The sequence below is a fragment of the Vulpes lagopus genome, chromosome 6 (assembly GCF_018345385.1).
Source record: "Vulpes lagopus strain Blue_001 chromosome 6, ASM1834538v1, whole genome shotgun sequence".
Taxonomy (NCBI): Eukaryota; Metazoa; Chordata; class Mammalia; order Carnivora; family Canidae; genus Vulpes; species Vulpes lagopus.
The window spans coordinates 3,523,954-3,549,688 of record NC_054829.1 but is presented as its reverse complement, the minus strand read 5'-3'; the positions used below and the strand labels follow the sequence as shown (position 1 = coordinate 3,549,688).

General features: G+C 47.1%; 1 long non-coding RNA gene across 1 annotated transcript; it reads right to left on the bottom strand.

Annotated features, from left to right (window-relative positions):
• Nucleotides 1-5,451: 5,451 nt before the first annotated feature.
• On the bottom strand, nt 5,452-25,113 carry LOC121493913. The gene is made up of 3 exons (XR_005988583.1): nt 24,601-25,113; nt 7,657-7,783; nt 5,452-6,012 (listed from the first exon to the last, which is right to left on the bottom strand). It is a non-coding gene; the product is annotated as an uncharacterized LOC121493913 (long non-coding RNA).
• Between the last annotated feature and the right edge of the window lie 622 nt (nt 25,114-25,735).

Below are 25,735 nucleotides of genomic sequence, written 5' to 3'. Positions count from 1 at the left end.
AAACTGTCACTCCTTCCATAATCTCAGTTTCAAGCATGCCACCTCGACTACCATCTCTCATCATTCCAACTCACGCCATTAGTGCCCTTATATCAACAACTTTCAAGCCCACTGAGATCTACAAGTCATCAGTTAGCCTTTCCACTTTTTACCACCACTATTAACTCTATCTTATGTCTTCACTCCCGTTCTTCCCAGCTGGAATTCTGCCGTCTGTCATCACAGCCCTGTCTCATGTGTATCTTTCAGCTTCCTCATCTGTCTCTCACTGCACTGGAAACATTTGGGAAAACCTCTAACCTGGTTAATTAGAACACCATGCCAGCACCTGTTAGGCTGAATGAGGCTGCAGGAAAACTCACAGACATGGTGACTGGTCTCATTTTAAATTTCATATGCTGAACTCAAGTACTCCCTTAATGCAGACTGGCCATCCTACTACATTTCTACTCCTTTCTCCTCAAAATCCCAGCATTTCCTTCCCCGTTTCAACACTTCATGCTCAGCTGATGACTTATTTCCTATTTCAGTGAGAAAGGGAAGTGAGACAAGGAGAACAATGAACAGCTCCCCACCACATCTGCCCAGCCACCCTGCCCCGTCATCTCCTGGCTGTGCCCTAAACACCAACCCCTCACTTATAAACTAGCTCCCCACCCCCTTCAGCAACTTTCTACCATCCATCATGTTCCCTCTCTGTTGGATAACTCCCATTATATCCCATTTGAAAAAAAACCTCTGGATTTCTCATCCAACTTCCTCTTTTCAGGAAGAGTCTTTGAAAGTGTCAATTCTCACTCTCACCAATTCCTCTCTTCCCATTTTCTCTTAGACCCATTTCAGTCAGGCTTCTGCCTCTTACTGGTGCAATAAAACTCTTCACTGACTCCTCTATTTCACAAAAGCTAAAGGACAAAAGCTAAAGTCCTTACAATGGCCCATACGCCCTATATGATCCCTACATGATCTGGTCTCCCATCATTATTTCCCCTCAGCAGCCACCATTCTATGGAGCAGTCAGGCCAATTATTTTGCACCCAATATCAGAGAGAACCTGGAAAACATGTGTGGGCCAGAAGACCCTTTTTTTCTAGCCACAAGAGGACTCAGAAACCGCCCACCCGATATGCCCCCACAGCCTCCAGTGGAGGAATGGAGGACATGGGGCTGTAAAAATCTGATTGACCATGCATTTTAACCTAAGAAGCATGAGTTTCTTAAAGAACTATTTGGATTATTGTATTAGACTAAGGTCACTACACTGGACTCTCATTGTCTCCCCTCCTTATTACCCAGCAGATGGTACCTCCCAAGAAAGATCAAATTAAGTAGGAAAATAAAGAAACTCTGTTTTCTTTGTACATCTTATATATTTGTGAGTGATTTTGTGACCCTGCTACATGTACACATATGCTTAGGGGAAAAAAGGTGACAAAATATAGACCAAAATGTTAACAGTGGTTATGAATGAGTGGTTATGTTCTTCTCTATCTTTTTGTTATTTTCTGATTTTTTCATGAGTGTGAGCTAATTTTATAATTAGAAGAGTATTTTCAATTTTAAAAGAAAATGGAAGCTTTCACCCTCAAACAAAATGAAGTAATAGACACTAGATTTACCCTCCTTCCTGAAACAACCAAAATAACCTGGACCAAGTGTATGAAATAAAAGTTCTCGACTCATTGGGTATCAGACAATAAAACACAATAATATTTGAGAATGTGGGAATAAGTGGCATGAACTCCAAATTATCTAATCTTTCTTCCTTGAGAAGATTTCCAAGCCACAACAAGGAAAGGGGTACCCAGTAGAATTTGGCAGACTTCTTGAGTTGAGGAGACAGAGTGGAGAGTCTAGGGAGAACATGATAGCTAGAACTCTTAGGGTAGAATATCAGATAAGAGAGAGCTGAGCAGAGATAGAACCCAAAGATCTGCAGAGTCCCCCTCAAGCATTCAGTAAATAATTGATCAGCATATGCCTCTGAGAAAACAATCCAAAAGGGGATTGCAGGAACCATCAGAAAGGACTAGGGGTGACAGTGCCTGGTATTCACACAGGGCTGAGAATAGTCTCTCTTCCAACTAACCAGCCTGGAAAATTCCTACCTATAAAGCATGAGGTAAAATATTCAAGAAGACCTTGCCTCAGTAGTGGGAAATAATTAGGCCTAAAATAAAAGCTATTATATGCCCACCTAAGGTATCATAAATCAAACCCAGAGGGGGTCAAACTGTGTCTAAGTAACTTAACGTATTCCAAAACAAAGTTAAAGAACACTTATAACAATATAAAATATCCAGCACCCAACAAGATAAAATGGATGATATCTAGCATCCGATAAAAAATTTCTAGACATGCAAAAAAGCCAGAAAACACAATACTGAGTATACTTGGTGCACCTGGGTGGCTCAGTTGATTAAGCATCCAACTTTTTATTTCAGCTCAGGTTCTGATCTCAGGGTTGTGAGATCGAGGTTTGCGTCAGGCTCCACATGGAGCCTGCTGAAATTCTCTCTCTCCCTTCCTGCCTGCCCAACCTCCTCTCTCTCCCTCTCTAAAAAAAAAAAAAAAAGGAGGAGGAGGAGACTACTCAGTCAATCAAAATCACCTCAGAACTGAGATAGATGAAAGAATTAGTACACAAAAACAGTAAAAGTTATTAAAACTGTATTCCATATGTTCCAATGTCACGTAGAGACACAGACATAAAAAAGACCCAAGTCAACTTTTTAGAAATAAAAACTAAAATATGTGAAATGAAAAAGAACACTTGATGAAATTAATGGCAACTGACATTAAAGAAGAAAAGATTAGTTAATTCAAAGACAGCAACAGAAACTATCCAAAATAAAACACAAAAGGATAAAAATAAAAGTGAAGAGAACATGAATAAGCTATGGGCAGCTTCAAGTGGCCTAACATACATATAGTTAGAACCCCCAAGTGACAGGCAAGAAGGTTCAGAAAATTTTTAAAAAATAATGGCCCCAAATCTGCCAATTTAATAATAACTATAAATCCAAAGATCCAAGAATCTCTCAACAAATCCAAAGTCCAAATAACAGGATAAAAACTCGATGAAATCACATCATATTCAAATTGCTCAAAACCAGTAATAAAGAGAAAAATCTTAAAAGCAACTAGAGGAAAACAAACACATCATGCGCAAAGAACAAAGATAGAATGGCAGCAGATTTCTCACCAGAACAAATGCGTGCAAAAACGGAATAGAGCAACATCTTTAAATTACTGAAAGAAAATACCTGTCAACCTAGAAGTCTAAAGTCTATGCTGAACAAAAACAATTTTTTAAGGAAAGCAAAATAAAGATAATTTCAGACATACACAAGCTTAAAGAATTTACTAACAGATCTGCATGATAGGACATGTTAAAGGATGCTAGTTAAGGGGAAGGAAAATGATTTCTGGTAAAAATATGGATCTACACAAAGGAATGAAGAGCACTGGAAAGGTTTACATGAATTAATAGCTAAGATTTTTTTCTTATTCTTTACTATTCTTTAAGATGTAATTTATTATCTAAACAAAACAAAAATGATGTGTTGTGAGATTAATAACATATGTATGAATAAAATGTATAACAACAACAGAAAGGCCCCAAGGAGAGCTATGGCAGTATTCTTATATGGCAGGGTTCTTATGCCATATGTGAATATACATGACATAATATCACATGGAGGGAAACTGTAAAAAACAGCAAGATTATCTAATATCAAAATCGATAATCAAAAATCACACTATATGTAAATGGTCTAAACACCCTAATTCAAAGGCAGAGATGGTCGGATTGGATTAAAAAGCAACACCCAACTATTTGTTGCTTACAAGAAATGCAACTTAAATACGAAGAAATTAATAGGCTAAAGGTAAAAGGAAGGAAATACCCATACCATGCCAACACTGGTCAAAAGAAAGTTCAAGTGGCTATATTAACATCAAAGTAAATTTTAGAGAAAAAGGTATTTCCAGTGATGAAGGAAATCATTTTGTAATGACAAGGTGCTAGTTCATCAAAAGGACATAAGAACCCTAAGTGCTGATGCACTTAATAATTGAGCTCTAAAATACAAGAAGCAAAAACTGCTAGAACAGCAAGGAGAAATAGACAAATCCACAATCATAGTTGGAGATTTCAACAGCTTTTTCAAGAACCAATAGAATAAGTGGACAGAAAATCAACAAGAATACATCAGATGTGAACAGCATCATCAACAACTTGACCTGACATTTATTAAACACTTCACCCAAAACCCAGAAAGGTACACATTCTTTGCAAGTGCACATGGAACATTTATCAAGATAAATCATATTCTCGTCCAGAAAACAAGTATCAATAAATTTTAAAGAATTCGTGTATGCTCTCTGGCTACAGTGTTATCAAATAACAAATGAATAACAGAAAGATATCTGGAAAATCTCCGGGTTTTTGGAAGCTAAATATACTTCTAAATAACCATGGATCAAAGGATAAGTCCAAGAGGCAAGCAGAAAGTTTTCTGAACTGAAGGAAAATGAAAACAGAATGTATGAGGATTTGGGGGAGGGCAGGTGCCGCTCATTGTGGACTGAATTACGTTGCTCCAAAATTGAAGTCTTGACCCCCAAAGTGACTGTTTTTGGAGATGGGGCCTTTAGGGGGGTGATCACAAGTGTTAAATCCTATCATGACAGGGCTGGTGTCCTGAGAAGAGGGGGAAACACCACAGGCTTCTCTCTGCACACACACAGAGGAAAGGCCATGTGGGGACCCCGCAGGTCACTGGGAACAGAGCTCTCCTCAGAAGCCAGCCCTAAAGTCACCTCAATCTTGGTAGTGTAGCCTCCAGAACTGTGAGAAAAATAATTTCTGTTTTTAAGCCACCGGTCTGTGGTATCTTGTTATGACAGTGAGCTGACAAATATACCATTAAAACGGTACTCGGGGGAAATTTATAACATTAAATGCCTAGGCTAGAAAAAAAAAAAAGAACAATCTCAAATTGATGACCTAAGCATCCACTTTTAGAAACCAAAGAAAGAAGAGCAAATTTAACCCAGAGGAAAGAAAATAATCATGATTAAAGTGGAAATCATCGTAATACAAAACAGAAAAAAAAAACATATATTAAAATCAATAAAACCAAAAGCTGATTCTTTGAGAAGATCATGGAAATGAATAAGCCTCTCACCGGACTGATCAGGGAAAAAAAACAAACAAAAAAGACACAAATTACCAAACTCAGGAACAAGAAGGGTGATATCACCAAGGACCCTGCAATATTAAAAAGATAGTTAGGCAATATTATGAAAAATTTTATTTTTTTTAAGATTTCTTTATTCATGACAGCCACAGAGAGAGAGAGAGAGAGAGGCAGAGACACAGGCAGAGGGAGAAGCAGGCTTGCAGGGAGCCCAACGTGGGACTCGATCTCGGAACCGCATCACGACCTGAGCTGAAGGCAGATGCTCAACCCCTGAGCCACCTAATCGCTCCTATGAACAATTAGACAATCCAGATGAAATGCGCAAATGGCTTGATTGACATAAACCATCAATATTCTCTAAAAAAGAAGTTGATAGCCTGAATGGCTTCTTCTATCATCTGTTTTTCTATCTAGTCTCTATCCTCATCTTTTTTGACGAAAGAAATAGCATCGACAGTGAAAGACCTTCCCTTAGAGAAAACCAGTGAACTCTACAAAGGAGGCGACCACACTCATTCTATAAAAATTCCTCTGGAATACCTGAAAAAGAGATTTCCCAACTTATATGAAACCAGTATGACCTTGATACTAAAACCAAAGGTATTACCCCAAAAAAAGGAATAAAAGAAGAGACTCCAATATTCCTCCCACACCTAGACACAGAAATGCAAACAAAATTGTAGCAGATGGAGCCCAACCACCTACAGAAGAGGACAGCATGTCACGGCCAGGTGGGGCTCCTCCAGGATACAGGGCTGCGTTACTGATACGTGCTCCCATAGAGATGAGCCTCAAGGTCATGATGCTGAGGGAGAGGAAACAGACGTAAAATGAGGATATACTCGACTTATGTAAAATTCTAAGAAATTCCATATAATATATAGAAGAGAAAGCAGATCAATGGTTTGCCTGGGGTTGGGGGACCAGGAGAAGGACAAGGAGGACCCTAAACATAAGGAAACTCTGGGAAGCCAAATCTGTTTGTTATCTTGATAATTCTAAAGACTTCATAGGCGTGTGTCGATGTCAAAACCTAGTAAATCCAGGGCGCCTGGCTGGCTCAGTGGGTAGAGCCTGAAACTTTTGATCTCGGGGTCATGAGTTAGAGCCCCACCCTGGGTGTAGGAATTACTAAAAAAAAATTTTTTTTAGTAAGTTGTACACTTTGAATACATGCAGTTTCTTGTACATCGGTGGATTAGAACTCAATAAAGCTATTTGTAAACATAAAATGAAAGATCCCACACAAGAATGTTCTCTCCTGACTCCTAACTCTGGGAAACGAACTAGGGGTGGTGGAAGGGGAGGAGGGCGGGGGGTGGGGGTGAATGGGTGATGGGCACCGAGGGGGGCACTTGACGGGATGAGAACTGGGTGTTATTCTGTATGTTGGCAAATTGAACACCAATAAAAAATAAATTTATTATTAAAAAAAAAAAAGAATGCTCTCTCCTGTCCAAAACCTGCCTCCCTGGCTATCTGCTCTTGAATGTTGAATCATTGGACAGGCTGACCCTAAACCCCCGCCCCCCGCAAGGATGCCTGCCCTCCACAGGTTCCCAGGGGGATGGGGATGGGGCAGGGTGCACTCAGGGCCCAGCTTTCATTTGGTTTAAAAAGCCAGAGTTCAGGGCACCTGGGTGGCTCAGTAGTTGAGCATCTGCCATCCACTCAGGGCGTGATCCCAAAGTCCCGGGATCGAGTCCCACACCAGGCTCGCCGCAGGGAGCCTTCTTCTCCTTCTGCCTGTGTCTCTGCCTGTCTCTGTGTGTCTCTCATGAATGAATAAATAACATCTTTAAAATTAAATTAAATTAAAAAATAAAAAGCCAGTTACTTATTTCTAAGGGCTCTAAACCTGAGGCTGCCCACAGTTAGGGCCAGACTCTTTTCTCCTTACACTTTGTACATTTTTCTTCCGGAATTCCTGATGGCTTTGCACCTCCTCCCAGAGACGATGATTTGGGTGTAACTCCAAAAGAACCCACGCCTGGCTTTTAATGCTCTTGGCGATGACAGGGACCAGAGCTCATCCAACTTTGGTGCCCATCGGCATCAGAGCTGGGGGTGGGGGGATGCTGTTGAGTAAAAGCTCTGCGGTAGACCCAAGAGTGTTTGTTTTAACAAGCTCCCCCGCAAGAGATTCTGTTTGCAAACCCCTCGCTTGGGATCTGGATGCCCAAAACCAGTGATCATGGCTTTGTCCCTGACTACAGTGTGGAAATAGGCTACGTGTCCCTGAATCCTCCCCTACGTGGAGGCCCAGAAGATGAGCCAGAGGAGGCCAATGTTCAACAATAAAAGGAAGAATTGCTTCAGTGGAAGCATTTCAGGCATGAGTCACAGGCCAGGGACATGAGGGGTGTGGGAAGAAGATGGGCTTCCCAATGCTTCAGTGCCCAGCAGGGACCAGACAGCTTCGGGGTGACCAGATGGAGCCCATTTTTACCTTTCAGGTGGAAGAGAAGGCCACCTGTTGCTAGCAGAACCATCATTCTCCCTCGCCTTCCTCATTTGTAAATGCTTTTGAGAGGTGCCAGGAGGGAGCTATAGGCTGGGACATACCCTTTGCCCACCTGTGAAAGCAAAAGAGGAGCAGCCTGAGAGACACACGAAGGCAGTAGGATGGAGGTATCCCCAAGTAGCAGCAGATGCCAGTGGGTTCCCACCATGTGGCCTATGCCCTGGAGATGCTGCAGTGCCAGCAGCAGCCAGCCACTGCCCATCCTGCAGACCTGCCTCCTCGGAAAGTGATGCTTCTTCCACCTGGACCCAACAGCCTGCTGTTGCCCATCATACAGGAAGACCTTGGTGTCGCAGAAAGATCTCGGACTTTGCATCTGACGCTCCCGGGCCCAAATTCCAGCGTTATCATTTACAGGCTCCAAGGTGCACTTACTGGGAGCTAAATAAGCTTTACTGTGCGGCCCCTGCCCTCCACCGCCTTCCCAAGGCCCTGGACCTCACTTGGTAATTTGCATTCTTTCCCTGCACGGATCCTCCCTAACTTAAAAGCTTTAGGACCCACAAACCTGGAGCCACCCCTAAGAGGTGCCCGGGTCTACAGTATGGTGAGATAATTACCATCTTGGAGGGTTGTTCCGGGGACCCACCAGAAGGCCTGCGTGCTGGTGCCTGATGTCTCACCAGAGCGCACTGCATTACCCTTGAGCACAAGGATCCATGTCGTTTGGATCTTTCTCTAAAATCTGAGATGCTGGAGAGAAATCACATCGCAGGGCTACCTTTGCCAGTACATCTCAGCAGCTTTGGGAGGCAACACGTTTCAATATTTAGACACCACGGTCTTCTAATTGGTGCTGGGACCGGTTTGCAAAGGGAGAAGAATAGAAATCAGCAGATTTATTATTTCACAGATTGTTCCTCTCAGGTAAACATGCCTAATAATATCTGCGTAACTGATGAACCCTACATCTACCTCCACATCGTCTCCGGGGCCGGTGCTCCACGGTGCTCTGCATCTCCATGGCAGCCCACACCCACCCGCCGCAGAGCGCCGCTGCTAATTATGTGGGGCAGATGCAACTAGGCGTCTAATGTGCACCATCGTGTGTGAGAGCTGAAGCGTGGCCCGTGTAAACCACCGGACACGATCAGCCGTGCTCGCTTGGCCGGCTTGCATTCTATTAGCCCCATGTCCATCGATTCCAGTTACTTATTACTGCCTAACGACTCACCCCAAAACTTAGCAGCAGAACAACAATAAGCACTTTACAATTAAGAATTGTGTTATCAGCTCCCGGGCGTGGGGAGGGGGTGCAACTGGGCTGGACCAGGCAGTTCTCGCCCCCTCGGGGCCTCTCGGGGACTCTGAGGTCTGGGGCCAGGGTTAGAGCCTCCAGAAGCCTCCCTCACCCATGTGGCTGGGCTGTGGGTGCAGCTCCCCTGTCGGTTGGGGTCTCAGCTGGGGGTGCTCCTCGTGGGGAAGGCATGGCCTCCCGGCCCACACAGGAACTTGCACAACTCCAGGGGAAAGCTGCCCTGGTTTTATTAAGCCTGGAGTGAGGCACGGGATGGGGGTAAGAGATGAGGCTTAAAAGCCAGCAGAAGCCAGGTGCCCAAGGGCCTCAGAGGCCCAGCCAGGGGGCTGACATCATCCTGAAGCTGCCAAGTTTCAGGTGGGAAATGACACCATCAGATTTGGGCTTTGGGGATGGGAGGGCACCTGGGTGGCTCAGTGGGTTACATGTCTGCCTTCAGCACAGGTCACGATCCCAGGGTCCTGGGATCGAGCCCCGTGTCCGGCTCTTTGCTCAATGGGAGTCTGCTTCTCCCTCTCCCTCTGCCTCTCCCCTCCGCTCATGCTCTATCTCTCTTTTTCTCTCTCTCTTTCAAATAAATAAAATCCTTAAAAAAAGAAAAAAAAGGAGAGAGAGAGAGAGATTTGGGCTTTTGATGGGTGGTTCTGGCCCTGGTGCAGTGAGACCAAAGGAGAAAGGAGTGACTTTGGGGGAGGGCCGGATAGGCACTGAGAAGCGGGCAGGATTCCCGGTTTGAGAAGCCATGGTGAGCATCGGATCCAACACATTGGAATATACCCTCCAACTACACTTAGATTTAATTCTGCTTTGTGATAAAATGTATCTGATTTTTTTTTAATTTGCTTTTGAAATTCTTTGGTTGGGAGTAACACACTCCATTGAGTCTTGGCTATAACTCACTGACGGATTACTGTGCGTGCCTGCACACCCGCTCCTCGCGTCTGTGAGGCCGGGGTGAGAGTGTGGGTGGAGGCAGATCCCCGTCTACGTGGCCCTCATGCCCACATTCCAGCACCTTGCCCCTTAAGCGGCTGTCCCCTGGCCCTCCGGCCTAGGCTGGCGCGCCCAGCGGTGTGATGGTTTCTAGGAGGACCCTGGAGAGAGAGAAGTCTCCCTAAGTAGGGTTTGAGAAGCAAGGAATTGCAGGCCCCAGGTACCCAAAATGTGGTCTAGAGGGGCACGGGGTGTGGGCTCCCCGTGGGCTCGTGCCCCAAGCCCTCCAGGCCAGCTAGTTCTGCTGAAGGTGCTGGGTCAGTGTGGAGCCCTCAAAAGCGCTGGGCCCTGAGCATGAGCCCCCAAATGCCCCCAGGTTTCAAGGAGGTAATGTTACCCTGAAGAATCCTTACAAAATAGGAAAATCTAACCCAGCAACTGTTTTCAAGGTAGCTTTCTGCTAATACTCAATATAATCAATCCATAAAGTTGATGTAACATCAACATAGGTATTTATCGGTCCCCGACTTTCGTGGAGGCCCCTGACACACTCAGCCCCTAGTGTCGCGGTGGCCTGGCTGGGACCCCAGCTAGGGAGGCTGACGCGGTGACCCCGGGAGGGGAGGGCTGGCAGCAGGAGCTGAGCTGCCGTGCTCGGGCTTCACCACACGGTGCTCGGAACACCGCCTGCCTCTAAACCCTGTCGGCGTTCCTAACCGGTCACAGGCACTTTGCAGAGAAGATGACATCTGTCATCTTCTGTTTGCAGTACCCTGCCCGCTGGTGGGGGAGACAGGGAGGCAGGGCTCCGTGGGCTCCCGGGCGGCGGAGGGCAGGAGGCCTCTCCTGTCTGGATGCTGCTTCGGACGATGCTGGGCACACCGGCTCTCTTCCAGCTTGCAGCACCCTTCCTGGAGGGAAGGCTCCTACCTCCCTCCTCTCCGGAGGAATTCCTTCTGCCTCCCACTTATCACCTCCAGAAAACCTCTCCAGCCCATTTTATGACTTTGAACTCTTCCAAGACTTAACTCTGCTCGAGGTTCAGGGCGTGAACTATTTTCTCATAAACTACCCCTCCCTGTCACCTTTGGACTCCTAGGCAACCCCTCCCCACCTTTCCCCCACTTATATCAACTGCCTGGGGCTCCCCCCACACACACACACCCAGGATTTAGAACTCGGTTGCAAAGGAGTTCCTACCTGAGAGAAACCATTCCCACACTCTCGATTGCCAACATGAGCTCACCTCCAGGCAATGTTGGGGATGTGATGCGGACCCCACTGCCGGGGCCTCCTCTCCACAATGGCTCATGCTCCCTCAGGGCGCACTGTCCCCCTGCCTCATCTGCATGGAGGGGCCTTGTGGACGGTGGAAAGTGTGGGGACTCAAAGCAACGGGTTCTCATGTAAACTCATCCTAGTCATGTGGCCTGGACCAACTGTTAACTCTCTCTGACCCCAAGGCCACCAGGTCACCTCTCACACTGTTATGGGTTGAATTGTGTCCCACCTCTCCCCCCAAACTACACGCTGGAGTCCTGCCACCTAGCACCTCAGAGCGAAACCATATGTGGAGATGGGGTATTTGTAGAGATGATCAAGTTGAAATGAGGTCAGGGGCACCTGGATGGCTCAGAGGTTGAGCGTCTGCCTTCAGTTTGGGGCGTGATTCTGGGGTCCTGGGATCAATCCCACATCGGGCTCCTCGCAAGGAGCCTGCTTCTCCCTCTGCCTGTGTCTCTGTCTCTATCTCATAAACAAATAAAATTTTAATTAAAAAAATTGAGGGCAGCCCGGGTGGCTCAGCGGTTTAGCACTGCCTTCAGCCCAGGGCCTGATCCTGGAGACCCGGAATTGAGTCCCACATCAGGCTCCCTGCATGGAGCCTGCTTCTCCCTCTGCCTGCATCTCTGCCTCTCTGTGTGTGTCTTTCATGAATAAATAAATAAAATATTTTTTAAAAATTGAAATGAGGTCATGAGGATGGGTCCTAATCCAATAGGACTGGTGTCCTCTTAAGGATGAGAAGCTGGGACAGACACACACGGATAGTGGGATGACATAGGGAGAAGATGGCCATCTGCAAGCCAGCGGGGGGTGGGCTGGGACGCCTCCTTCCCTCAAGGCCCTCAGGAGGCAAGCCTACTGACACCTTGATTTCAGACCCCTCGGCTCCAGAACTGTAAGCCAATACATTCCTGTTGTTTAAGGACCCCATTTTGTGGCATTTTGTAATAGCAGCCCTGGGACACTAATACACCTGCCCTGTTGACATATGAGATAACCACATGGAGGTGCTGGGCAGGGTGAGTGCTGTCAATTCATTCATGCCAGGAGCAACCATGGAGCACCTACTGTGTGCCAGGGCCTGAGTCTGGGTGCCCGGGTCTGCAGGACCGACTTCACGATGTCCTCTATTTGCCCCTGACATGAGCCCCTCTCCAGCCACCAGTGAAGTGGAGCCCATGGAGTCCTCACAGTTCAGAGTCCACCTGTCAAGTGGAACCAGGAGTCCTCACGGCCCCTGGCTCATCATCAAGCACAGAGTAGGTATTGAACAAATGCCCATAAAATTGATTTAATATGGATTTGTAACAGCTGCAGGTTATTCAGCATACAAGTCGTATGTGGGTGGGCTGAGTATTTTATAGCCTTCAGCAACATCCAGAAAAACTAATCATAGTTTGGGTCCAAAATAGCCTCGTTTATTTTGTGCCACCACAGGCCAGCCTCGTTTTGTGGGGTGTAGGATATTGGGCTCCGAGTGACAGCATCTGGCGCACTCTCACGGCCTCACCCCACCTTGCACGGGGCAGATCATGGCTTTGGAGCATGTTTTGAAGTGAAGTTATGTCTCTGGTGTAGCCTACTGTAGATTAAAGGCATTTCACGTGATGCTTCATGCAGAATCTTAATAATTCAAATACCTCTGGAAGTTATTTTAAACTGGTCTTTTGAGAGCTCTGCTTTATTATTCAATAAAAAGGAAAGGAAAGAAGAGGAAGGGAAGGGAAGGGAAGGGAAGGGAAGGGAAGGGAAGGGAAGGGAAGGGAAGGGAAGGGAAGGGAAGGGAAGGGAGCAGATGAGCAAATATTTGTGGTGAAAGCAGCCCCTGCGGCGGGTGGACACTGAGTGATGCCGGGCAGAAGGGTTTTGGGCACGACGAGAACGAGAATGCCAAGCGCATAAATTAGAATGCCATCTTTTCCCTGCAGTGAATAATTATAGACGCCGAGCATCTCAGGGAAGATCTGTTGGGCATATGGCCCCTCTTTCCCTTCATGCCACTTTTCGATGCTCCTGCGGGATGCAAGGAAACCAGCATGAGTCAGCAGTTGGCCACAGCGTGCTGACACATAAGTGAGGCCATGGCTTCAAGTTCCAGAGGAATGCACCCCATGTTCAGTGTGAAACACATTTACTGAGCGGCTACAATATGCCAGGTGCCATGGGAATACAGGAAGCATCTTTCATGCAAGGAGCACACGACTTGCCTGACAGCTCAGTTCCACGATCGTTGACTGGGCAACTTCTGCATACCACACACGGTACTCGGAAGGGGAGGGGTGGGGTGGGAGGGGTGGGGAGACCGAGATGCGTGTGCTGGGATTCCTGCCCCTAACAGAGTTACAGATGCATCAGGGAGAGAGATTCAGAGTCACACCTTGTCTTTTTCATTCCAATGTCTACAGGAGGCACAAATATTATGCCCATTTTACAGATGTGGCAACCGTGGCTAGAGGTCCAGCCTTTCCCTGCGGTGGGGGATAGGAAGTAGAGAGCTGGTGTGCGGACCCAGCCTGGCTCTGCACAGCGGGCTGCAGTAGTGAGCCCAGCACACAAGAGGCGAGAGATCCCAGGCAAGAGATGGGGGGTGGACAGGTGAGAAGCCCACAAGAATGCCGGAGAGGGCTGACAGGTGCTAAGAGGAGCTTGAAGCCACAGAATAGGGAGTGGCTCCCAGAGGAGAAGGGGACAAGTGGCAGGGATGGAGTGGACTTTGAGCCGAGTTTGAAGAACAAGGAGGATTTCAACAGGTCAGGAGGCTGGGGAAGCCCAGCACAGGTGGAGGCAGGAGCAGACCACGCTGGTGGCGGGAAGGGGGGGTGGGGTAGCCAGGAGGGCAGTGGATGGAGCTCGGGCGGGGGCAGAGCTCACAGGGCCCTGCTGGCATGCCTCAGAGTTCGATGTGTCTTGCTGGTGCCATAGAAGATGCTGAAGATGGATGTGACCCGATCCAGCCCGTGTCAGAGGAAGGCCGCTGACAACAGTGGGCAGAACTGATCAGGGGAGAAATCGATGGATGTCCAGGGGCCCCTGAAAAGACTCCTGATACTTCAACTCTTTCTTCTGGGGAGTAGATGACCAAACCAGGACGCTGACCGAGGAGACTGGGGCCGGACCCCAGGGGTCAGAACAAGGGATGTTCTACCCAAGGCAGCCAGTGGTGGAAAGATCTGGAAGGAGAGTCTGAGCCAAGGCTCCCCTTGGCCACCAACGCTGAGTCAGGGCATCCATGTCCACCAGCCCAGAGATGCAAACAGGAGACTCTGGCAGAGTCAGACATGCAGGGCTGGAGGATGACCCTGGACTGGAGCCCCTCGTGCCCCTGGAGGGTCTCTACATCAGCAACGTGGTGGTGGGCGGTGTGAGATGCACATATGGTCTCGGAGAGGAGCCCACTTGGGGCTCAACAGAGGGAGAGATTAGGGGCTCCGATGAGGAAGGGGAATAAAGGAGATTGTGATACGGGGGCAGGAGATTCCAGAGAAAGCCCATTTCCTGGGCAGGAGGGTCCACAGACTGAGCCGCAGGAGCAAGTCTCGGTGCCATGACTCACAGTTCAGCTGTGGAACTGCAGGGTTAGTGTGATCACATTCATGCCACACACACACACACACACACACACACAAACATATATGCACTGGGGAAAAAACTAGAAACACATACACAAGACAGGGAAAGCAGTCTTCAGAAGATGGGGTTATAAAAAATTATGAACATTTCTTTCTCTTGTTTAGCTGTGCTTGCCCAAATCCGCACGATCTGTATTTTCCTTTTGGCATGAGTTGGATTTTGAAAAAAGAAAAGGCACACGGCTGTAATGAGGCCTTCCCCATCACGTCAAAGCCAATTCAGGCGGCAGTCTGTAAAATGCATACAGTATTACCATGCTGGTCAGTGTCCTCTCAGCAGCAGAATGAGCCCGAAAATAATGAGGACGTGAAATTATCCAGTCAGTACCAGCAGCAATTTATGATGGAAAAAATAGCTCAAGTCAACTTGATGCCCAGCCACGATCGCTGTGAAAGCTGCCAATTAGCATCCCAGCTTCTTCCACCCACCCTCATCCACATCTGCCCTGGCCCTTCAGCCAAAGCGACGCTTTCATGGTCTAAGTCAGACTGCACTGCCGATGTCAATTTATGCCTCAGGGCCTTTGCACTGGTTGGTCCTCAGGCTGCAATGCTCTCTCCTGATACCTGACATGGCTGACTCCCTCATCCGACCTCCAGTTGGTTTATTAAGGAGGCTCCATGGAGCCCAATGCGAGGCGTGAACTCACAACCCTGAGATCAAGACCTGAGCCGAGATCGAGTCAGACGCTTAACCCACAGAACCACCCAGGTGCCCCCAGTTTTTCTTTAAGTTAGCTTAGAGCGGTTCCTATTCCTTGGCACGGAGGAAGCCCAAGCAGTGCTGTGTGCATGCCGGGGACAGAGCTCATTGCAGATCAAAAGGGTAAAGCACGGAAAGATGGTCCAAACGGTCCTACTTCTATCTCAGCATAGATGCGTTACGCACTCTTCTCATAGAGCAGATTTGCATTAGGGCTACGTAAGCAGGAAAGGAAGGCACAAAGGGACGTCAGGGTCACCCAAGGAAAACTTGCTCTTGCTTCAAAATTTTGACTCAGGCCAGCATCTGGAGTCACCATGAAAAGCTGAGGGCATTGCTGTCTCCAGAAGCATGATCTCGAGAAAGATGCAACAACCTCAAGCAAATCAAAGGAAACATCAGACAACGGAAATTAGGAATGTTCAAATATAAAATGGGAGGAGGTGCTGTACTCTTTTAAAATGTCAGTATCAGGGTCGCCTGGGTAACTCAGTCAGTTAAGCATCTCTTGATCTCAGCTCAGGTCTTGACCTCTGGGTCATCAGCTCAAGCCCCATGTTGGGCTCCACACTGGGCATGTAGCCGACTTGAAAAAAAAGTAAATTAATTCTTTAAAAGTTTTAATTAAAAAAATAAATTGTTAGTATCAATAAAGACAAAGAAAGGTTATAGAAAAATTCCAGATAAGGAGGCTAAGGAGACATGACCATTCAGGGCAACACCTAACCCTGGGCTGGATCCTACGCTGGAGGGAAACAGTGTGGTGGAAGGTCTACCTTGGTCAACTGACAAAACTAGAATGTGAGATGTCGGTTCCGGTATTGTATCAATGCAAACTCATGTGTCACGCTTATATAAGAGAATGTCCCTATTCTTAGGACATACAGACTCAAGTATTTGGGGAGAAAGCGCCATAATACAAGTGACTTGTGCTCATATGGATCAGAAAAAAAATTGTAGACAAAGCAAATGGGGTAAAATGTTAACAATACGTGAATCTAAGTAAAGGGTATATGGGTGTTCTCTACACTGACTTTATTTTTGCAGCTTTTTGTAAATTGGAAGGAACTTCCACACACACATGTGGGGCCCCTTGTCCAAAAACAGTAATAATTTCAAGATGATAATGTCTGAGCATTAACCAAAGCATGGTGCGTTCTGCACGTGGCCCAGAGTGACCACACAGGTCACAGACCCATGAAGCCAGCTCTGACCAGACCTCGCGCTGGGAACTCTATATAAGTTTTTTCTCATCTCTTACAAAGATCTTCAAGGGGGCATTTTTTAAAATTTTTATTTTAATTCCAGTTAGTTAACATACAGTGTGATGTTAGTTTCGGGTGTACTATATAGTGATGCAACACTTCTGTACACCATCTGGTGTTTATCACAACAGGTACACTCCTTCATCCCCATCCCATTTCTCCCTGGCCTTCAAGCGGGCATTTTTAATCTCCATGGAGTTGATGAGGAAGCCAAGCCCCATAGTGATTAAGTGAACAAGACATGGCTAGTAAGGCTCAGTAAAGAATGAATGGGTGGCTGGAGAGATGGATGAAAGTGGGATATGGCTCTAACTTCAAAGTCAGTGCTGTTTTGGCACATCACAGGTTCACTGAGGAACACCCCTGAGGACTCTAGGAGCCCTGTTGGGCCAGTTGGTGGAATCCTGGGTCCAGCTGTTTTTTTTTTCTAGCCTAGGTAGGTTATCACAACTCTGAGAAACCACAGAAACTCAGCCCTGCAAACTTGCACAAGATGTGCAAACAGCAAGTGGCAGGACTTGGGATCCTCTGTACCAATTCTCTGTCTTTCCCATGAATTCACAGCTGCCAGGGCCTGCTGACCTCCCTATCTGGGCGCTTACCAGATGAAAGACCTTCTGTCATTAGTCCTGGATCTATCTGTCTACTGTGAGTCAGAACTCATGGTTTGATAAGGCTGCTGCACGTCCACGTCCTATTACATACCTGAAATGGTGGCAACTCTTCTTTATCTTCTGAGTATATTTGCTATCTGGAGACACCAGAAGTCATTGTATGCCAAGTTAAGTTGAGAATATTGTCAAGGTTTGCTTGTTTTTGTTTTCTTTTTTCTATTTAAGAAGAAAATGTACATGGCAATAAAGTAATGACTTCAGAGCTTACTCTTCCAAAACCATGTTCTAATAATCTTCTGAGGAAAGTACATGGTTATAAAAAGTGCATAACTTTTGAAAGTGAAGGACTAGTCCTCTGGAAGGGAAATTTGTTTAGATGCAGAAGTTAAAATATACATCCTGAAAAGACAATCTCATCGAATCAACAATCAAAAACCTCTTGACAAAGAAAAGCCCGGGACCAGATATCTTCACTGGTGAAGCCTACCAAACAAATTAGAAGAATTAACACCAGTCCTTAAATTATTTCAAAAAACTCAAGAGGAAAGAGAACCTCCAAACTCATTCTATGAAACTAGCGTGATCCCAAAGCCTGACAAATATGCTATAATAAAGAAATTATAGACCAATATCCCTGACAAATATCAATACAGCAATCTTCAACAAAATACTAGCAAAAAGATTTCAGCAGCACATTAAAAAGACTATGTATCATGGCCAACTCGAATTTATTTCTGAAATGCAAAGATGGTTCAACGTACGAAAATCAATTGCTGTAATATACTACTCAACAATATAAAAGAAAAAAGCACATGATCATCTCAGTTGATGCAGAAAAAGCACTTGACAAAATTTAACACTCCCTGATAAAAACACTCAATAAACTAAGAATAGAATGAAACTACTTCATTACAATAATGGCTATATATAGAAAGCCAATAGTTCACTTTATACTCAAAGGTGAACAACTGAACATTTTTGCTCTAAGATCAGGAAGAAGACAAGGATGATGGCTTTTACTGGTTCTATTCAGCACAGAATAAAATTCTGGTTCCAACCAGAACAACAGGGCAAGAAAAAGAAAGCAAGGGCATTCAAACTGGAAAAGAAAAAGTAAAATTATCTCTGCAGACAACATGCTCTTACAATACAGAAAACCCTAACAATTCCATTTTTAAAAAATGGTTAAAACTAATGGATGAATTCAGCAAAGTTGCAGGATACAAAAATCAATATATAAAAATCAGTTGTGTTTATATGGACTAAACACAAACGCTCCAAAAAAAGAAATTAAGGAAATAATTCCACTTATAATAGCATCAAGAAGAAGAAAATACTTTAGAATAAACTTAAACATGTAAAAGATTTATGCACCAGAAACTGTAAAACACTGCTGAAAAAATTAAAGGCAACACAGATATATTGAAAGACATCCTGTGTTTATGGAGTGAGAAGCTTAATGTTCTTAATATATCAAAACTACCCAAAGCAATCTGTAGACTTAACGCAATATCTATCAGAATCCCAACGGAATTTTTTAAGAAATAGAAAAATTCATCTCAAAATGCATGTGGAATCTCAAGGGATCCTGAATAGCCAAAGTGATCTCGAAAAAAAGAACAAAGTTGGAGACCTCACACTTCCTGGTTTCAAAATATTATGCAAAGCTACAGTAATCAGAAGAGCAGGCTGGCATAAAGACAGGCATAGGAGAGAGCAGACTAGAATAAAGAGCCCCGAAATAAATCCTCACATAGACAGTCAATGGTCTTCAACAAGGGTGCCAAGACCACTCATGGGGAAAAGGACAGTCTGTTCAAGAAATGGTTTTGGGAAAACTGGATATTCACATACAAAAGAATGAACCTGAAATTGACTCAAAATGGATCAAAGATCTAAACATAAGAGCTAAAACTATAAAACTCTCAGAAAAAAAAAAAAAGGAGAAAAGCTTCCTGACGTTGGAATTGTCGATGATTCCTTGGACAGAGCACCAAAAACACAAACAGCAAAAGAGAAAAATGGACGATGGCAAAATTTAAAATTTCTGTGCATCAAAGAACACAATCAACAGAGTAAAAAGTCATCCTACAGAATGGGAGAAAATACGAATCAGACCAGGGTTCACAACCAGAATATTTAAGGAACTCCTACAATTTAACAACAACAAAAAAAATCAAACAATCCAATTTAAAAATGGACAAAGGACTTGACTAGGTATTTCCCCAAGGAGGGTATAAAAATAGCAACAAGCATATGAAAAGATGCTCAATACACTAATAACTAGAGAAATGCAAATGAAAACCACAATGAGATATCACCTCCTACCAGTCAGCTTAGCCATTATCAAAAAACAAAAAAACAAAAATAAATAAATAAATAAAATAAAAAAGCAAGTGTTGCTGAGGTTGTGGAGAAATTGGAACCCTAGTGCACTGTTGGTGAGAATGTAAAATGGTGCAGCCACTGTGGTGAACAGCATGAAGGACACCCAAAAAATTAAAAATAGAATCACCATATGATCGAGCAACTCTGCTTCTGGGTATATACCAACGAATTGAAAGCACAGTCTCGAAGAGGTATCCGCACACCCATGTTCATAGCAACATTATTCACAATAGCCAAGAAGTGGACGCAACCCAAGTGTTCATCAAAGGATGAAGGATAAACAAAATGTGGTCTACCCACACAATGGAATATTATTCAGCCTTAAAAAGGGGGTAAGTTCTATCACATGCTACAATGCGGATGAACCTTGAAGACATTACACCAAGTGAAATAAGCCAGACTCAGCAGGACAAATACTGTATGATTCCTCTTATACGAGGTATTTAAAGTTGTCAGATCCATAGAGATGGAAAGCAGAATGGTGGGTTCCAGGGTTGGGTGAAGCAGGGAATGAGGGGCTGTTTCAGTTTCGCAAGATGAAAAAATATTGGATGTGAAGATATGAATATACTTACCAGCACTGAACTGTACATTTTAATGGATAACGTGGTGAATTTTATTTTTTTAAGATTTTATTTATTTATTCATGATAGACACAGAGACAGAGACAGAGAGAGAGGCAGAGACACAGGCAGAGGGAGAAGCAGGCTCCATGCAAGGAGCCTAATGTGGGACTCGATCCTGGGTCTCCGGGATCACACCCTGGGCTGCAGGCGGCACTAAACTGCTGCACCACCAGGACTGCCCGTGAATTTTTAATTATGTGTATTTTACCACAATTCAGAATGTTTTTGGAAAGGCTGTCTCACCACCTTTCAGCTCTAACGCTGATGGTGGCTAGTGCAGCTGTCCTGGGAGGCGGTCAGGACCTGGACTGTAGCAGAGTGTTGCTCTCATCTTTCTAAGACACAGCTGACCTTTTCTTTCTCTAGGTTTTCTGTCAAGGACAGAAAAATGATATAAGAGAGGGGGAGAGGGAGAGAGAGAGAGAGAGAGACTGTGTGTGTGTGTTGCATTCAGCAAACTATAGAGTTCTGTCCAGATGGACAATTTCTTCTTAAATGAGGCCTGTAAACACAGTTCTGGCTTTCACACCCAATACCTTCTGCAGCTCTCGGTAACCACAAAGGGGAAAGGGTGGATTGCATCACATCCGTTTGCCGTGGGTTTAGACCCGGGTTTCTCCATCTCAGCACTGTTGACATTTGGGGCGGGAGGATGCTTTGTTACGGGGGGCTGCCCTGTGCAGTGTAGGATATTTAGCAGCATCCCTGGCTTCTAACCACTAGATGCTAGTGGCATCCTACACACACACTCCCAGTTGTGACCATCAAAAATGTGTCACAGCCAGATGGGGAACACCTGCCAAGTGTTCCCCTGGGGAACAAAATCACCCCTATTTAAGAACCATCAGGTTGAGGGTTTGAGTGAGGAGTGGGAATAGGGACCGCTCCCAGACTATCAGCCCCAGCACACTTTCCTCTCTGTCTCCCGTTTGTTTGAGCCCTGTATGCCTCTGTACCTAGGTATTTCCTTCATTTATTTCTAGTTACACCTTCTTGACTGGGCCATCTGTCCTGCCTGAACCAGTAAATCAAAATTTAGGACAGGAGGGATCCCTGGGTGGCTCAGCGGTTTAGCACCTGCCTTTGGCCCAGGGCGCGATCCTGGAGACCGGGGATCGAATCCCACGTCGGGCTCCCGGTGCATGGAGCCTGCTTCTCCCTCTGCCTATGTCTCTGCCTCTCTCTCTCTCTCTCTCTGTGACTATCATAAATAAATAAAAATTTTTTAAAAAAAATTTAGGACAGGAACTCAAACTGGCCCCTTGAACACACTGCAGATACTTAGGGACAACTTGCCTTCCAGCAGGCTTCCTGCTGCCTGCGTCTCTGAAGGAGCCCTCCTCTCTCCAAAACCTCCTTATCCAGCATCTCTAACGCTCTGAGGGCAATCTCTCTCCACCTTGGGTTATTTCTGTCCTGTCTTATTGCTTCCACTGGACTTGGGGATTTGGGAGGGAAAAAGGAGGGGACTGTTTTTCATCCCACTCACATGAAAATGAAATTAATTTTGGGATCATTTCCCTTCTTATTTACTACTTGCATAAGAAACTTATTGAAATATTTAGAACATTTTTTTAGAACGTTCACAGATTGTTTTAGAACCAACCTGTGAAACTTTTAAGTTTTCAGAATCTCCCTAGAGGTTTTAGTTTCTTAGGGAAGTTTCTTAGGGAAGACTCTGGGCATGATGTGCTGCGGGACTGGGTGGTGTTTACTCCCAGCTAGCAGGAGCAACTGGCTCATGGCATTTGTCAAAGCTCCTCAAGAGCCAGGCAGGAGGCTTTTCTTCATCTAACAGAGCTCTTTGGGTGTTCTTGGGCCTTGAGGTGGCAATCTTCGGGGGTGTCTTTGGAACTCAATAGCACCACACATCAAACCACTGTCCACTTGGTGGCAAGTAAGATTACTGAGTACTGTAGGCCTCTGGACCTGGATCTTTCCTTCTTTTATTTCCAGTTAGACCTTTTTTTTTTTTTTTTCAGTTACTGCCTGAACCAGTAAATCAAAATTTAGGACAGGAGGGATCCCTGGGTGGCTCAGCGGTTTAGCACCTGCCTTTGGCCCAGGGCGCGATCCTGGAGACCGGGGATCGAATCCCACGTCGGGCTCCCGGTGCATGGAGCCTGCTTCTCCCTCTGCCTATGTCTCTGCCTCTCTCTCTCTCTCTCTCTGTGACTATCATAAATAAATAAAAATTTTTTTAAAAAAATTTAGGACAGGAACTCAAACTGGCCCCTTGAACACACTGCAGATACTTAGGGACAACTTGCCTTCCAGCAGGCTTCCTGCTGCCTGCGTCTCTGAAGGAGCCCTCCTCTCTCCAAAACCTCCTTATCCAGCATCTCTAACGCTCTGAGGGCAATCTCTCTCCACCTTGGGTTATTTCTGTCCTGTCTTATTGCTTCCACTGGACTTGGGGATTTGGGAGGGAAAAAGGAGGGGACTGTTTTTCATCCCACTCACATGAAAATGAAATTAATTTTGGGATCATTTCTCTTCTTATTTACTACTTGCATAAGAAACTTATTGAAATATTTAGAACATTTTTTTTAGAACGTTCACAGATTGTTTTAGAACCAACCTGTGAAACTTTTAAGTTTTCAGAATCTCCCTAGAGGTTTTAGTTTCTTAGGGAAGTTTCTTAGGGAAGACTCTGGGCATGATGTGCTGCGGGACTGGGTGGTGTTTACTCCCAGCTAGCAGGAGCAACTGGCTCATGGCATTTGTCAAAGCTCCTCAAGAGCCAGGCAGGAGGCTTTTCTTCATCTAACAGAGCTCTTTGGGTGTTCTTGGGCCTTGAGGTGGCAATCTTCGGGGGTGTCTTTGGAACTCAATAGCACCACACATCAAACCACTGTCCACTTGGTGGCAAGTAAGATTACTGAGTACTGTAGGCCTCTGGACCTGGATCTTTCCTTCTTTTATTTCCAGTTAGACCTTTTTTTTTTTTTTTTTTCAGTTAGACCTTCTTGATTGGGCCATCTGTCCTGCCTGTTTGAACCAGTAAATCAAAATTTAGGACAGGAACTCAAACTGGCCACTTGAACACACTGCGGCTACTTAGGGGACAACCTGCCTTCCAGCAGGCTTTCCTGCTGCCTGCGCCTCTGCCATGCCCTGGCACACACCTGGACCCTAACTCCATCCTGGTTGCTCTCCTAATGGTTGCTGCCTTTACCCCACCCACAACATGCCTGCCACAGATGTCTTCCACGTGCACATGTGAGTATGTCACTCCCCAGTTTAATATCCTTCAGTGACCCTGAATCACATTCCAAAAAAAAAAAAAAAATTGTCCAATTCCTTGGCAAGGCCAGTCAGAGTCTGAATCGGAAGCGTCTGACCCTTTGCTCTCATCTCTAGCCATGACGAAATACTCCTGCGCAGGGCTCTCGCGTGCTGCTGAGCCAGACCCTCTCGGCCCAGCCCACGTGGACTTGCGGAATGCCACATCCTTCTGATCGCTGGCGTTCTTGCTTCCACCTCCAGGATGGGGCGTGCAAGCCGACAAGGGCAGTGCCTTGTCCCTGGTGGATTCCCCTGCGCCGTGCTTTGCACACAGTGGGCATCACACAAATGTCTGCTGAGCGACTGATGCGCGACACGCAGCAGGAGCTACAACACGAGGATGCCCGAGGCACAGACATGCCTCCGAGAAGACCCTCGGCTCCCTTAGAGCCTCATGGTCACACACAGGTGCAGAGCGACTCCTTTCCGATACGGACGTACGCTAGCACGTGCTTTATTTTAAAAACGAAGCGTGAGGGATCCCTGGGTGGCGCAGCGGTTTGGCGCCTGCCTTTGGCCCAGGGCGCGGTCCTGGAGACCCGGGATCGAATCCCATGTCAGGCTCCCGGTGCATGGAGCCTGCTTCTCCCTCTACCTGTGTCTCTGCCTCTCTCTCTCTCTCTCTCTCTCTGTATGACTCTCATAAATAAATAATAAAAAAAAATTAAAAAAAAATAAAAAAATAAAAAAAAAAACGAAGCGTGACTAAGTTAATGGAGGACACTCTTCTACACCCCCTGTTGTTTGCTTTTTTTTTTAACTATTTGTTTTTGAGCAACGATGAACCCACTTAAAACCGCCTCTTGTGCACAAACGGCCGTTTACCTGCCCACACCCGCCTGCAGACGGGGATTCAGACACCTGCGGGCAGCACTTACTTTCAGGACCTCCCACGACACGCCTCACTTTAGATCTTTTCCTTCTGCTTCTTGTTAGCCCTCCCGTCGCGGCGAAGAACAAAATAACCGAAAATGCTTTGCCTAGCAACTTTCAAGAGCGAAAACCGGGTGCCCGACCGGGCGCAACGACCTCCAAGCGCCCGCGGAAGATGCAGCCGGGCCCCCGCGGCGGCAGGGGCGTGGCCGCGCCCGGCACACGGGAGCCCGTCCAGTCCCGGCGCCTCGTCGCCCTGCACGTTTCTGGGCGACGAGCCTCCACGCCTCTCAGGAGCGGTCCCCGGAGTTTCTGCCCCCAGACAGGCTGCGGAAGGGGCTCATCAGAGTCGCCCTCCTTCTCCGGGAGAGCTCCGGACCCCAGAGCGGCGAGCGCGGAGAGGCGCGTCACGTGACGCCCTGGTCACGAGGCAGAGGCCTCCTCACGTGGTTTACGATCAAGCCTAAGCGGAGAGTAAACTCAAACCCCATTGGCGCAGCGGGAGCCTGACCCGCGGGGCGGGGCCAGACGTGGGAGGAGACGGAGGGGGCTCGGGGGCGGGGCCTCCGGCGTCGTGTGGGCGGGGCCTCCGGCCGGGGGCGGGGCCGGCGGGGGCCCAGCGAAACCGCCGCTCGCGCGGCCGCGGGCCTCCGCATCCCGTCCTGAGCGCCGGCGCGCGGGCGCCTGGGAGCCTGGCTAGCGCGGCGGCGGCGGCGGCGAGGTCCGGAGGCCTCCGGTCGCGCCTGCCCACGTCCCGCCGGCTGCAGAAGTTGCCGCCGTCCGTTTCAAGCGTGCCTGTTGCACGCCTGGCTCGCCCCCCTGCTGTCTCCGTCCCGCGCCTGCGCCGCGCGCAGCCCCACGCCCGCTTCCCAGCCTGGGCTCGGCTCTCCCGGCCGCCCTGTCGCCGCCGCGGCGCACCGGCACCGCCGACAAGGCCCCGGGAGCGGGAGCGGGAGCGGGAGCGCGGCGCTGCGCGGGGAGGAGGGCCGCGGGGGCGGGGCCGCGCGGGGGCGGGGCCTCGGGGGGAGCGTTGGGGCACGTGAGGGCGCGTCGGCCAATGGCGAGCGGCCTGGGAGCCGGGGGGCGGGGCCGGCGCGGGGGCGGGGCGGGGGCGGCGGGCCGGGGCGGGGGCCTGGGCCG